General features: G+C 50.6%; 1 protein-coding gene across 6 annotated transcripts in view; it reads right to left on the bottom strand.

The window, feature by feature from the left end:
• Positions 1-14,049, bottom strand: part of CADM1 (cell adhesion molecule 1) — a 368,112-nt gene that overhangs the window by 40,525 nt on the left and 313,538 nt on the right. The gene's annotated exons all lie outside the window — the stretch shown is intronic.

The following is a 14,049-nucleotide window of genomic DNA, read 5'->3' as shown; positions in this document are numbered from 1 at the left end:
GGTATCGTCAGGCACAATCAGACTAGCTTCTGCCACACGCCCGGAGTGCCAGACCCCCCCCCCCGGCCCCACCCTCTGCCTTCGCTAACTCCCTTCTAATTAGTTAGTAATCCTGGCATTTGCTCAAATTAAATTGACTAATAACGCTAAGGAGTGAACTAGAACAGATAAGAGATTCATAAGCCAGCTGCGCCACATCAAATATTTCCTGTGAAATACATTTTGTTACATTGAAGTTTATCTCCAGACTCACTCAAGCTAAAGGAAACCCATTTGCTTTCATGCTGAGGTGAAGCCGCAGATATTCGTGGCGCTCGGAATTGATACATTTTATCATATATCATATGTTACTATGCGACAATACGTTGTGACACTGCATATTAATAAGTTTGCCTCTTCTATGCTCCTTTTCAAACGGGAAAGGCAAAATTCGCCATTCTACTCAAAGGGCTTTACAGACAAGGAGATGGGAGGTCCTGGTGGCTCGTAGTTACACTCCGACGGCTCCCTCGTAAACATAAACACAAAGCAAGGGCTCCGACAGCCTCCTGGGAGCCTGTCCTGGGAACGAAATTGGGGGAGAAACAGCCCCAGTTTTGGGGATGAGAACACCGGTGCGGAGAATGAAGCAAAAATAAGCCTGAGAGAGAGTCCCATGAAATGCATGTTGGGAGAAATTTCTGATTCAAAACCATGCTTTCCAATAACAATCCATATTAAAACCAAGTGTGCAGGGAAGTACTTAGGTAGGTGATCTGGCTATTCTTACTTCCACTAGCCACTTAAAAACTGAGTTTGTGCCCTAGTGGTTTGGCTTGGTGGATAGAGCATCGGACTGCAGGCTGGGGTTCCCGGGTTTGATTCTGGTCAAGGGCACATGTCTGGGTTTCGGGCTCAATCCCCAGGAGGGGGCATACAGGAGGCAGCCAATCAATGATTCTCTCTCATCATTGATGTTTCTCTCTCTCTCTCCCCTCTCTGAAATCAATAAAAATATATTAAAAAAAAACAACACAAAACAAGAAACAAAACAAAACTGAGTTTGTAAGCGTATGAGAGCTGAATGAGGGAGGGGCAGGGACTAGGGAGGGGAGAGGGCGAGCTTGGAGTTAAATACCCAAGCAGATACATTTACAAATAAAACCTAGATGAAACTGGGGTTTTATTTTTTGTCTGTTCTGAACAAGCTATTAATCCCTAAATCAGTTTCTCATTTAATTCTGTGACTCTGTAAATGTATATTTTTGAAAATGTTCCCAAGAGTAATAAATGTGAGAGGGCAAGACATCAGTTGGCTGAAAGGTCAAAATAATTTCCATAACTCCCCTTTGTCAGACAATCACAGACCTAAACAACAGCCCCTTGGCCTTTACAAGCAGTGGCTGCTCATTAACATTCATCCTATGGAAGCAGGGAGGACGCGGGGACCGGGGCTCAGCCTGTCTCAGCCGGGACCCGCTGGCCAGCTGCACACGAGGTCTTCTCCAGGGATGGCTGCTTTCCGGACGCACTGGAGGTCTTGCTTCCCATCAGAGATCTTTCTCTTACGGCTGAAAGCCACGAGGCACGCGAGGCCTTTGGGGAGAGCCCCTGCCCACCCCCACGCTGACACAGTGAGTGGGTAGAGCTTCCCAAGAAGCTGGGTCACCTCTCAGAGACAGGCTCACCGGCCTGAGCGCCAGAGGAGCTGCAGGTGACGGCTCTATCCTTAGACCTGCTGGCGGAAGAGATGCGCAGCAGCAAAATGGCGAAGGTTTCCAGACTGATGACTGTGTAGGAAGGGAATCAGTAAAGAAAGGCACAGGACAGCAGGACGACCTTGACCGAGGACTGACCGCTGGTGGGTGCAAGAGCTCCTCTGAGAGCTACGGGCTCTACCGTAAGCTACATACAACCATGCCTGTTGGTTTTGGTGATATGACACACACACACAGCGAGGCTGGCTGGGGAAGTTGATGAAAAACAAACACAACAACAACAACAGAGACCACACGAGACCAGCTCCCTTAGAGTTCATCCTCAGAAACGGCATCAGTGACAGAGTCCCTGGTCGGAGCCTCTGTCATTCTCACCCGTGAACCATTCTGGGTGAGACTAAATGTAAAGCCCCAAATTCGGGCTGAAATGTAACGTTTGCTTACAGGTCAATCTCTGACTCATGGAAGGGCTACGTATTCCATGCGCTGCTGACTTCAGCCCAGCAATTAAGGGGAAGCAGAGGTTATGTCCAAGGCTTTCTTTCCCCAATGTGTAATTCACAAGCAATCAGAGAGGGTATGTTTTTCAGCATAGCCACTAAGGGTTCTCCATGTTCAACGTCCATCCTACATAATAAAAGCCTAATATGCAAATTGTTCGACCGGGAGTTTGACCAGCAGCTCACGTTTGACTGCTCGCTATGACGTGTGCTGACCATCAGAGGGCGGCGTGGAACATGGCGGGCGTTGGCAATGCGGCGCTGGCAGTGTGCGGTAGTGGAGGCACTGCTGGCCCCGATGGGCCCCAATGAGAGCGGGACCACAGCGGGATGGTGGAGCAGGTGAGCGGGCAGTGCCAGGCTAAGGCAGGTGTGAATGGGGGCCTGATTGCCTTGCAGAAGGCAACCAGTGGTGATGGCGGGGGTTGGGGCTGTTGCCCCGCTCCCAGGCACTGAGGGAGCTGGGTGGGGGGCCCGGCTCTGACAGATTGCCTGGCAGATGGGATGGTGGAGCAGGTAAGGGGGTGGCGCCAGGCCATGGCAGGGTGCCAGGCGGGGCTGTGGGGCTGCGAGGCTGGGGGCGCGAGCTGGGGCTACAAGTCTGGGGGCTTGAGCTGGGGCCTGATCACCACAGGCCACCCCCAGGGACCCCACCTGTGCACGAATTCATGCACCAGGCCTCTAGTTAATAATAAAGAGAGTGCTGAACATCTAATCCACTCTGCCTTTTCAGTACAACTGAGTTTGTTTTAGGTAAATGTTTCTTTATGTTACCAATGGCTGCTTACCGGTCATCAATTACTCACATAAATTAGGAAGAACAAGCTATAAGTTTGCTATATCTGGAACTTACGTTTAAAAATCATATACACATGAAAACATGCTCAAAGTCACTAATTATCCTAGAGATGCAAATCAAAATGACAATGTGGTACCATCTCACACCTGTCAGAATGGCTATTATCAACAAATCAACAAAAGACAAGTGTTGGCGAGGATGCGGAGAAAAAGGAACCTTCGTGCACTGCTGGTGGGAATGCAGACTGGTGCAGCCACTGTGGAGAACAGTATGGAGTTTCCTCAAAAAAACTGAAAATGGAACTCCCATTTGACCCAGTAATCCCACTCCTAGGAATATATCCTAAGAAACTGGAAACACCAATCAGAAAGGATATATGCACCCCTATGTTCATAGCAGCACAATTTACAATAGCTAAGATTTGGAAACAGCCTAGGTGCCCATCAGCAGATGACTGGATCAGAAAACTATGGTACATCTACACAATGGAATACTATGCTGCCATAAAAAAGAAGGAATTCTTACCATTTGCAGTAACCTGGATGGAACTGGAGAACATTATGCTAAGTGAAATAAGCCAGTCAATGAAAGAAAAATTCCACATGATCTCACTCATTTATGGATAATAAAGAACATTATAAACTGATGAACAAAAAGATAGATACAGAGACAGTAAAGCATCAAACAGACTGTCAAATTACAGCAGGAAGGTTAGGGAGAGGTGGGGGAGATAAGAGATCAACCGAAGGACTTGTATGCATGCATATAAGCATAACCAATGGACGCAAAACACTGGGGGGTGAGGGCATATATGGGAGTGGGGTAGGGGGGGCAATGGTAAGATATGTACACATATAATACCTTAATAAAAAGAAGAAAAAAAAAAGAAAATAATCTCCCTGAAAAAAAAAAATAAATAAATAAAAATCATATACTAAGCCATAGAAAAGGCGCCTTCATTTTTGGTAACTGATTTTCCTAATTTACCCTTTAGGTTTCTGGAGACACACCACCATGTACTTATGGGTACAGCTGCCACAGTTACCTCAATAGCCAAGTGAGAAGGTAGACACTTATCTTGCTGGTGTTACACAGAAACATGTCTTCCTCTGTGGACACATTCAGGATCTACATTCAGTGTATGACTGACTGCGGGGCAGCTGGGCTCTGCTCACGCCCAGAAGGGACCAAGCAGAAGGTCGATGTGCCCAGACCCCTCCCTGAGTGAAGGCAACTTACAGACCAGTCCGGGTCCCTGTCCCTTTCACTGGGAGAGGAACGTAAGTCTTCTCCACAGGTGCCTGGAAGGAAACCCTGGGTCCCACTAACTCAGGGATGTTAACATTTCCCAGAAAGATCCTGACGGCAGTATGACAGTCAAAATACTGAGCAGTCAGATGGCTGACTCCATAGCCCAGGCTCATCAGTAATATTTTAATTATGTTCATAAATCAAATGTTATACCCCACCACATCTTTTCTGAAACAGAAGCAGACGCCAAGATTTGTTTTTAAGTAATGAGGTAAGGCCCAGTCCGTTTTCTGGTGACCATTTTCTGTATCGGCTGGTGGTGTCGGGCATAGGCTGAAAGCCAGGGGACACGTTCTATCCAAAGGGCAGTAACTGTCCAGGAATGTAATGCTCAGAGCGGCTCCATGTCATAGCAAAATGGAGCTGCTACTGAAGTAAGAACAACAGTCAGGTCCACGCACTTTTGGAACTTCACAATTATAGAGATGGCATCACCCACAGCCAACCGGTTAGGTGGAGGAATCTGAGGTTTTCATAACACACCGGAATTTCCCCCACCCCCTTTTTCCCCCATAAAAGACACTTAGCAAGACTGCCATAGCACCACCGTCCCTTCATCAGTCAGAGGTGCATGGAGGGCTAAATACCGAGGCCTTAGGTCACACCGCGGTAGCAGCCAATTAAAAAATAACATTAGAAAGGTGCTCTGATTTGATGAGCTTCCTTTAAATGCACTTTGCTCTCTCTGTAAAGGGAGCGTGTACACATATAAAAGGAAATTCTGAAAGAGGCGAGGATGGCTGCTGGCAGGTTGCAGTTGATGCCACGCCAGCCTGGCCTTGCCGCACATCCTATGATCTTCTCAGAAGATGAACCTCAAAGCCCCACCTGTATTTCACTCTCCTATGCAAATGATCAGCCTCCTCTCCGACCAACACCAACGCATCAGGTCTTTATTTAAAAGGGTGCGATGCCACCATTCTCACATCCTACCAGCAAGAAGAGCTGCGGCCAGGGGAGGCCTGTCACCCCCGGAACTCCAGGCACCCCCTTCTCTCCCTGAGATTCTAAGTCAGGAATGTGGGCGTCAAATGTCCCCTGAGGTGCTGACTGAGCCAGGCTCAAGGGCTCGCGTGCAAATCTGCTTTGGGCACTGCGTTTGGGACTCGGAGCTCTTCCTTAGCTTCCAACCAATCACCCCATGGTCAGGAACACCAGTGACGTGGGGCTGGATGCCGTGAAGCAAGTGCTCATTGTTTCCGGCCCCAGCGGGGAGAACGAGCGCAGTGTGTCAAGAACCCAAGGGTCCCACTGCTGGGGGGGTGGGAGGGTCCCACTGCAGAACAGCCTGGCCAGGGGAGGGTCCCACTGCGGTACAGCCTGGCCAGGGGAGGGTCCCACTGCAGTACAGCCTGGCCAGGGGAGGGTCCCACTGCAGTACAGCCTGGCCAGGGGAGGGTCCCACTGCAGTACAGCCTGGCCAGGGGAGGGTCCCACTGCAGTACAGCCTGGCCAGGGGAGGGTCCCACTGCGGTACAGCCTGGCCAGGGGAGGGTCCCACTGCGGTACAGCCTGGCCAGGGGAGGGTCCCACTGCAGTACAGCCTGGCCAGGGGAGGGTCCCACTGGGGTACAGCCTGGCCAGGGGAGGGTCCCACTGCGGTACTGTGTGGCCAGGGGGACGGGGAGGTCCCACTGGGGTACAGCATGGACGGGGGAGGGTCCCACTGCGGTACAGCCTGGCTTGTGCCCTGCCTGAAGAGTCTCTGTCAATCATGGAGGATTGCCGCAGCTTGGAGTAGGTGAAAATGCAAAGATTAACCTGATATTTGGTGAGTATTAGGGGCTATTTGTGCTCAAAGCAAGAATCAGCCCCTAAGATGGTGCCTAGACTTATGGGAGAGGAGTCTGCCCTGAAGGAGGGCATCTCTAACACAGGTATGGGTGGTTAGAGAGCAGGGGTGGGACCGGTTAGAGAGCAGGTATAGGACTGGTTAGAGAGCAGGTGTGGGTGGTTAGAGAGCAGGTGTGGGTGGTTAGAGAGCAGTGTGGGACTGGTTAGAGAGCAGGTGTGGGACTGGTTAGAGAGCAGGTGTGGGTGGTTAGAGAGCGGGTGTGGGTGGTTAGAGAGCAGGTGTGGGTGGTTAGGGAGCAGGAGTGGGACTGGCTAGAGAGCAGGTGTGGGTGGTTAGAGAGCAGGTGTGGGTGGTTAGAGAGCAGTGTGGGACTGGTTAGAGAGCAGCTGTGGGGCTGGTTAGAGAGCAGGTGTGGGTGGTTAGAGATCGGGTGTGGGTGGTTAGAGAGCAGGTGTGGGTGGTTAGGGAGCAGGAGTGGGACTGGCTAGAGAGCAGGTGTGGGTGGTTAGAGAGCAGGTGTGGGTGGTTAGAGAGCAGTGTGGGACTGGTTAGAGAGCAGCTGTGGGTGGTTAGAGAGCAGGTGTGGGTGGTTAGAGAGCAGGTGTGGGTGGTTAGAGAGCAGTGTGCGACTGGTTAGAGAGCACTGTGGGGCTGGTTAGATAGAACACCCTGCCAAAGGCTTGCTTTCTCCTGTCAGACCTTCCTGAGTGATTTTCACGCCTTAGCTTGTTTGCCAGGTGAGGGCCCTGTTGCCACCCCTGGGCCTGCAGGGCGCACCTCCACGGCTCTGCTTGAGGAGGAGGGCTCCTGGGAGTGAGCGGAGTCACCTGGTGACGGACAGGGAGTTCTCCTTCTCAAGCAGCCGCATTGCCACAGCAGAACGCAGCTTCCTCTTGTTGCAACTTGCAAATTGTTTCGTAGGTTCTGCAATTACTGCTTACCCAACAGAATCAACCTGTGTTCTGGGATTTTGTGGTAGAAAGTTATGTTTCTGGTGCTTTTTAAATGGTGCACACTCACTACCGTGGAGAAACCTTCAAGATTCTAAATGAACAATGGGCAAGATTTTCTGCACAAGACCTTTAGTGCTATAGAAAGAAAAGTTTTCGGGTTTTTGTATCCCTGGTGGCACACAGTAGGCATTCAATACATCTTTGCCAAATGAATGAATGAATGAATGAGAAAGTGGAGAAATGTTAGGGTATGTGTTTCGATTCCTAGCTCTGCTAATTAAAACAAACAAGCAAACAAACCAAGCAACCCAACACACCATGAATCCTCCTTAGTCCTGTTATCAGATCAAATAGGCACATTGCAATGTTTTGAGCCGATTTAAGCTCACATCAATCTGAATGGCGGCACAGAACTCAGCACTGTCCTACCAAGTTGGGAAAGGATGTTAAAGAGAAGATGCTATGATTTGATTGGCTGGAGCTGAAGCGGTGCCTGGTCGGGACCGCCCATCTGGCTGCCTGCGATTGGCTGTGCTGAAGCTTCATGTTCCAGGGAATGCACCTCTTCACTGCCACGGCACTGGTATACAAGGCCCCCATTTAATTGCTGGGACAGCCCTTATCACAAAATATCATTGTATTTCTCTTTTGGAAGGTCAATCCAGCTCCTAAAATGTAAGTGCAGCTCAGGTTGATTTATATTCTTCCACTTCGATACTCATTTACTTAGCATTTCTGGTGCATCTTATGTTGGCATCTTCAGGGAAATCACAAAGGAGGCCATTTCACCATTCTCTTTAGATTTCATGCCGGCTTCACAATCATGTAACCTTTCACAGAACCAAAATCTGACCTTGAGTTAAAAACCACTAAGTGAAGAATACAAATTAAGACTAGTTTCACTAGTCCCACTGCCCACAGGCGCAGGGACACCTCTCACAGACACACCAGGTGCTGCCCACTGCCCACAGGTGCAGGGGCACCTCTCACAGACACACTAGGTGCTGCCCACTGCCCACAGGCGCAGGGGCACCTCTCACAGACACACTAGGTGCTGCCCACTGCCCACAGGCTCAGGGGCACCTCTCACAGACACACTAGGTGCTGCCCACTGCCCACAGGCGCAGATGGCACCTCTCACAGACACACTAGGTGCTGCCCACTGCCCACAGGTGCAGGGGCACCTCTCACAGACACACCAGGTGCTGCCCACTGCCCACAGGCGCAGGGACACCTCTCACAGACACACCAGGTGCTGCCCACTGCCCACAGGCACAGATGGCACCTCTCACAGACACACCAGGTGCTGCCCACTGCCCACAGGCGCAGATGGCACCTCTCACAGACACACTAGGTGCTGCCCACTGCCCACAGGCGCAGGGACACCTCTCACAGTCACACTAGGTGCTGCCCACTGCCCACAGGCGCAGATGGCACCTCTCACAGACACACCAGGTGCTGCCCACTGCCCACAGGGACACCTCTCACAGACACACTAGGTGCTGCCCACTGCCCACAGGCGCAGGGACACCTCTCACAGACACACTAGGTGCTGCCCACTGCCCACAGGCTCAGGGACACCTCTCACAGTCACACTAGGTGCTGCCCACTGCCCACAGGCGCAGATGGCACCTCTCACAGACACACCAGGTGCTGCCCACTGCCCACAGGCGCAGATGGCACCTCTCACAGACACACCAGGTGCTGCCCACTGTCCACAGGTGCAGGGACACCTCTCACAGACACACCAGGTGCTGCCCACTGCCCACAGGCGCAGGGACACCTCTCACAGTCACACTAGGTGCTGCCCACTGCCCACAGGCGCAGATGGCACCTCTCACAGACACACCAGGTGCTGCCCACTGCCCACAGGCGCAGATGGCACCTCTCACAGACACACTAGGTGCTGCCCACTGCCCACAGGCGCAGATGGCACCTCTCACAGACACACTAGGTGCTGCCCACTGCCCACAGGCGCAGATGGCACCTCTCAGAGACACACTAGGTGCTGCCCACTGCCCACAGGTGCAGGGGCACCTCTCACAGACACACTAGGTGCTGCCCACTGCCCACAGGCGCAGGGACACCTCTCACAGACACACTAGGTGCTGCCCACTGCCCACAGGCGCAGATGGCACCTCTCACAGACACACCAGGTGCTGCCCACTGCCCACAGGCGCAGATGGCACCTCTCACAGACACACTAGGTGCTGCCCACTGCCCACAGGCACAGGGACACCTCTCACAGACACACCAGGTGCTGCCCACTGCCCACAGGCACAGATGGCACCTCTCACAGACACACCAGGTGCTGCCCACTGCCCACAGGCGCAGGGACACCTCTCACAGACACACCAGGTGCTGCCCACTGCCCACAGGCACAGATGGCACCTCTCACAGACACACCAGGTGCTGCCCACTGCCCACAGGCGCAGGGGCACCTCTCACAGACACACCAGGTGCTGCCCACTGCCCACAGGCGCAGGGACACCTCTCACAGACACACTAGGTGCTGCCCACTGCCCACAGGCGCAGGGACACCTCTCACAGACACACCAGGTGCTGCCCACTGCCCACAGGCGCAGGGACACCTCTCACAGACACACTAGGTGCTGCCCACTGCCCACAGGCGCAGGGACACCTCTCACAGACACACCAGGTGCTGCCCACTGCCCACAGGCACAGATGGCACCTCTCACAGACACACTAGGTGCTGCCCACAGGCGCAGGGACACCTCTCACAGACACACCAGGTGCTGCCCACTGCCCACAGGCGCAGGGACACCTCTCACAGACACACCAGGTGCTGCCCACTGCCCACAGGGGCACCTCTCACAGACACACTAGGTGCTGCCCACTGCCCACAGGCGCAGATGGCACCTCTCACAGACACACCAGGTGCTGCCCACTGCCCACAGGCGCAGGGACACCTCTCACAGACACACGAGGCCAGACAAGGAGGCACAGGAAGGCAGTGGTAGGAAGAGGCGCTTTCTCCAGGCGTCTTCCGAAGGCCAGGAGGAGGCACAGGCGCTCTCTCTTCCTTCAGGCCATTCAAGTCTAGCTCGCAATGTGTTTGGCCAAACCTTTGCTCTTTGTGTGTGTGTGCTGGTCCCTCAGCCTCCCGCCTGCTCTGGCAGATGCATCACTGACCGTCTAGGAGCAGGAACGTGTGTTAATACAAAAATTAGAGGTTAAAACAATAGTGTGCTTCACGGGGTCTCCAAGACTTATTTCTCATGAGGAATAATAAATACTGAAATGACTTCCCTGAAACTCAACGCATTGCTTTACACAAAATGAGAGAAAGGAAGAGTGGGAGGGAGAGTGTATTCCATTTGGGAAAGAGAGCGAGACAGGAGATCAGAGAGAAACAGGCCTGTCGGACCCCCGCCGTCTGCTGTGAAGAGTGCACCTGAGAGCAGAATTGCGGGGCGCGGAGGAGGGGCAGGAGCTGCTCCCGGAAACCGGTTCCACCGGCCACTCCCAACAGGATGCTTCCGATTTCCAGGTTTTCCTCCCTCCTTCCCTGCAGGGCCCCATGGACAGGGGCAATACTTATTCTGATGCAGATAAAGAGCAGGGTTTGACTGTCCCCTCAATGCCCAATTTCCCCCAGTTGAGGGAAGGAAAGCAAATCTAGCCTTCTCCGGACCTGGATGAGCGAGAATATGGGTTTATGAAATACCTGCCTGCCTGCCTCAGTGACATGCGCTCTGAAACCTGTCCACATCCATGACTGACTGTCAGAGGGTAATCAGAGCAGGGAAGGCACTCAAACACCACTCCTGGGTCTGCTCATGCTCCCTTTCAAGACTCATCTCTTAATTTTTATTTTACTTTTTACAAATAAGCACACACACAAAACTCTCACAAAATGAGGAGTTCGGCAAGAACATCTTAAAGAGCAAGGCTGTGATGGGCGAAAGCAACAGGCATGGCAGTAATTCAAGAGCCCGGGGTCACCTCAGTCCACAGCGAGGCTTCCCCGTCGGCGGCGACCTGGCTTCCGCGCTGAGGTCCCAGCGTGCCTTTCAGCTCCCAGCTCATGTCGCTGTGTGGCCACCTTGATGCTATTTAGACAGCTTTCTTTTAAGGCACAGACAGTGAGCTGCTCTCGTTCACACAGGCTCTTATGTGACCAGCGTGCGCTCCCCCTCGGATCGGAGGCCGCGCTAAGCGGTTACAATTGCACCGGGCTCTGCTCTGCTATAATTAACCGTAAACGCCAGCAACACTGCGCACCTCGCAAGGAAAAACGCACAGAGAACCCAGGGTCATATAGCTCAGAACATTCAAAAGCAAAACCGGCTTCTGCCCAACAGCTAAGGAAAGAGAGCTTTGAATTTCAGCTGGCAAGTACAATTATCTCCTGTTTTAAACATTTAGCTGCATGCTGCTGTGTCCTTGTCGGTCTCCGAACGAAAGCTTGGAAGGCTGAGAGCCCTACTGTATGCTCTTCGTTCCCAGCAACGTTCCTATGAGAAAACCTTACTAATGAGCTTGCAAACGAGCACCCAACAGGGAAATGTCACAAACAAGAGCAGCTAATGCCCCAGAAAATCAAATAACTGAACACTTGGCTGATTGTGGTGCTTTCATATTTATACGAAAAGGGGGGAGGGGCAGCTCTAATTCTCTACTTCTGAAAGGGTCAACACCTTGTGAACAAAACAGCTCATTTATTTATGTTCAGAAATCTCCAGATGATAAATTACACTGACGTTAATCACTTCAATGCATGCTGCACAATTAATATCTACACTCACCAAAAATCTAAGGATTATTAAAAGTGTGACAGCATCCACTTCTGGCTGATTTTTCACATAATTGGGCAAAACAATTTCTCCTGATACCACAAATACAGGGTCCTAACAAAAAAACGCTGCAAAATTCTGTGTTCAGTTAATTAGGACTTAAATCCACAAGACAAAAGCAATTCCAGGTTGTAGCTCAAGCCTTGTCTTCTCCGCAGTCACTGTACGAATTTTATCTCTTCTCCCTTTCCTGGTGCATTTAAAATAAAATACTTAATGGCATACCATGTAGAGTCTCATTATTTCATTTCCTTTTTAAAAATAGTATTCTTAAGAGGACATAATTTATATAGAATTTAATCCCTTGTGTGTCATTTAACCCTGTTCATATCCTCTTAGACGAGAGAGAGGTTTCCATGTGACAAAACGGCCCGGCTGAGCCGAGTGAGTATACTTAATGCTAATCCTATCAGGTCAGTATTGCCCCAAGGTAGCCGAATTCACCCGGAGTCCAGAAATTCTTCCTCCGAGGTTCGTGGGTGAACTCAGTATTTTCTGGTGATAAGTCAATATTTATCACTAATAATATAAGAAATCTTTTTAGGTGGCAAAGGAAAAATCACTAAAACATAATAGTTGTATGTCTTTTTAAGTTTTGTATTTATTTAGGTAATATTTATTAGATATACATTGCAAATAAAACTCATAATTTTGTAGATCTTTTATATGGGTCTTGGGTAGGCTAAAGCAATAAAGTGACTTAAAGATAAATTCTAAACGGGACAGGAACATAGATAACGTGTTGATATGGCAAAACTTGTGAAAGTGGCCCTCAAATAACTGAAGTTAGGAAAACTGTAGGGTCAACAGACTTCTTAAATTGTGAGCAAAATGTAGTGAATAAGTAATTTTGTTAATCTTTTCCGGGTCTGTAGCTATCAAAGGTTTTTAAAGAGGTCAGTGACCTCAAAAAAGGTTAAGGACTGCTGACTCTAAGGGTTTGAGCCAATAAATAGATAACGGTCTAAAGTTACTTCTCACAGGGCATCCAAAATGATTCCCCATCCATGCAGATTGGCTACTGAACCTCAGGCACTAAAGTGCCTCTTCTTTCCTCACAGCCATCCAGGCGGCAGGGCTTGTCTGCGGAGAGAGGACTCCCCTGGGAGAACGGAGCCCAGTCACCAACACCACGGCCAACAACTGAGAAAGCTTGGTGCCCAGTGACCCAGCGCCGTGGGCTTCTGAGACCTGAGGCTTCTTGTTGTGCACAGCTGCCGGGTTCCGGAAGATGCAGCCGCGGGAGTGATGGAGAGAATCCCCTGTGTCTGAAGAAGCTACTGGGGCACTCCTGGCTGACTCAGCAAAGCCCTCAGTCGTGCTCTGGGGATGCAGGGGCGTGAGCCTGCGGGTGACTTTCCTGGGTAGAGAGTCTCATTTAGGGTGCCAAACCAGACTCTCAATTCCACGCAGATTGCGGTAATGCTTTGCGATTCTTAGCCTTCTTTTATGCAAGAAGACGTTTTTCTTTACATACATTCTAAATTATGGAGTATCAGGGATAAAATGTTTGTGTGGCTGATGGGGGAGAAGGGAGCAGAGTCTCCCATAAGGAGATGCCGCCTTAGAGTGACATGATCAGCAGCTGCGTCTTCATTTTTGGAGGCATTGCAGTCCTTCCGTGCAGCTAGGGGCTGGCAGCACTTTGTAGCCTGAAGTAAAATGCATTCAGATGTGGTGCTTTACTTCTTTTCTTAAGGGACAAAAGGCCACTTGAATCTACACAGTAAGGAAGACACGGCTTATAAATATCATTATCACGGCTCCCCAGGGTCAGAGGGTAGTTCTTGGAATACTGTGCATCGGGTGTGAGTGTCATGTTGTAGGTGGGTGGGTTATATGCTGCTTAGAAGGTATTCTGGGGAAGCTACTGAAAGAGTTTGGGGTGGGAACTGGGCGAGTACCACTCAGGTCTCACAAAGGAGCTAATGTATTATTGAAGCTAATGGGCCCCTACAAGGGAAGTTAATGGATATTAAGTTTGCTTAAGTGAATTACATATTAACAAAGTCAAAAGAAATCTACTAACTGCCAATTTAGATAACATCTGATCATTTATGTTTTTCCATTATAGGGACATCACACCACAATAGTTTTAGTGATATGAAAATTATAAGCAGCTGCCATAATGAAGCTACATAATGAAGTAAGGAAATGAATTAACAAGGAAAACCCGC

The sequence above is a fragment of the Eptesicus fuscus genome, chromosome 13, assembly GCF_027574615.1.
Source record: "Eptesicus fuscus isolate TK198812 chromosome 13, DD_ASM_mEF_20220401, whole genome shotgun sequence".
In the NCBI taxonomy this organism is placed as follows: domain Eukaryota; kingdom Metazoa; phylum Chordata; class Mammalia; order Chiroptera; family Vespertilionidae; genus Eptesicus; species Eptesicus fuscus.
This window is presented reverse-complemented; position numbering and strand designations above follow the sequence as displayed.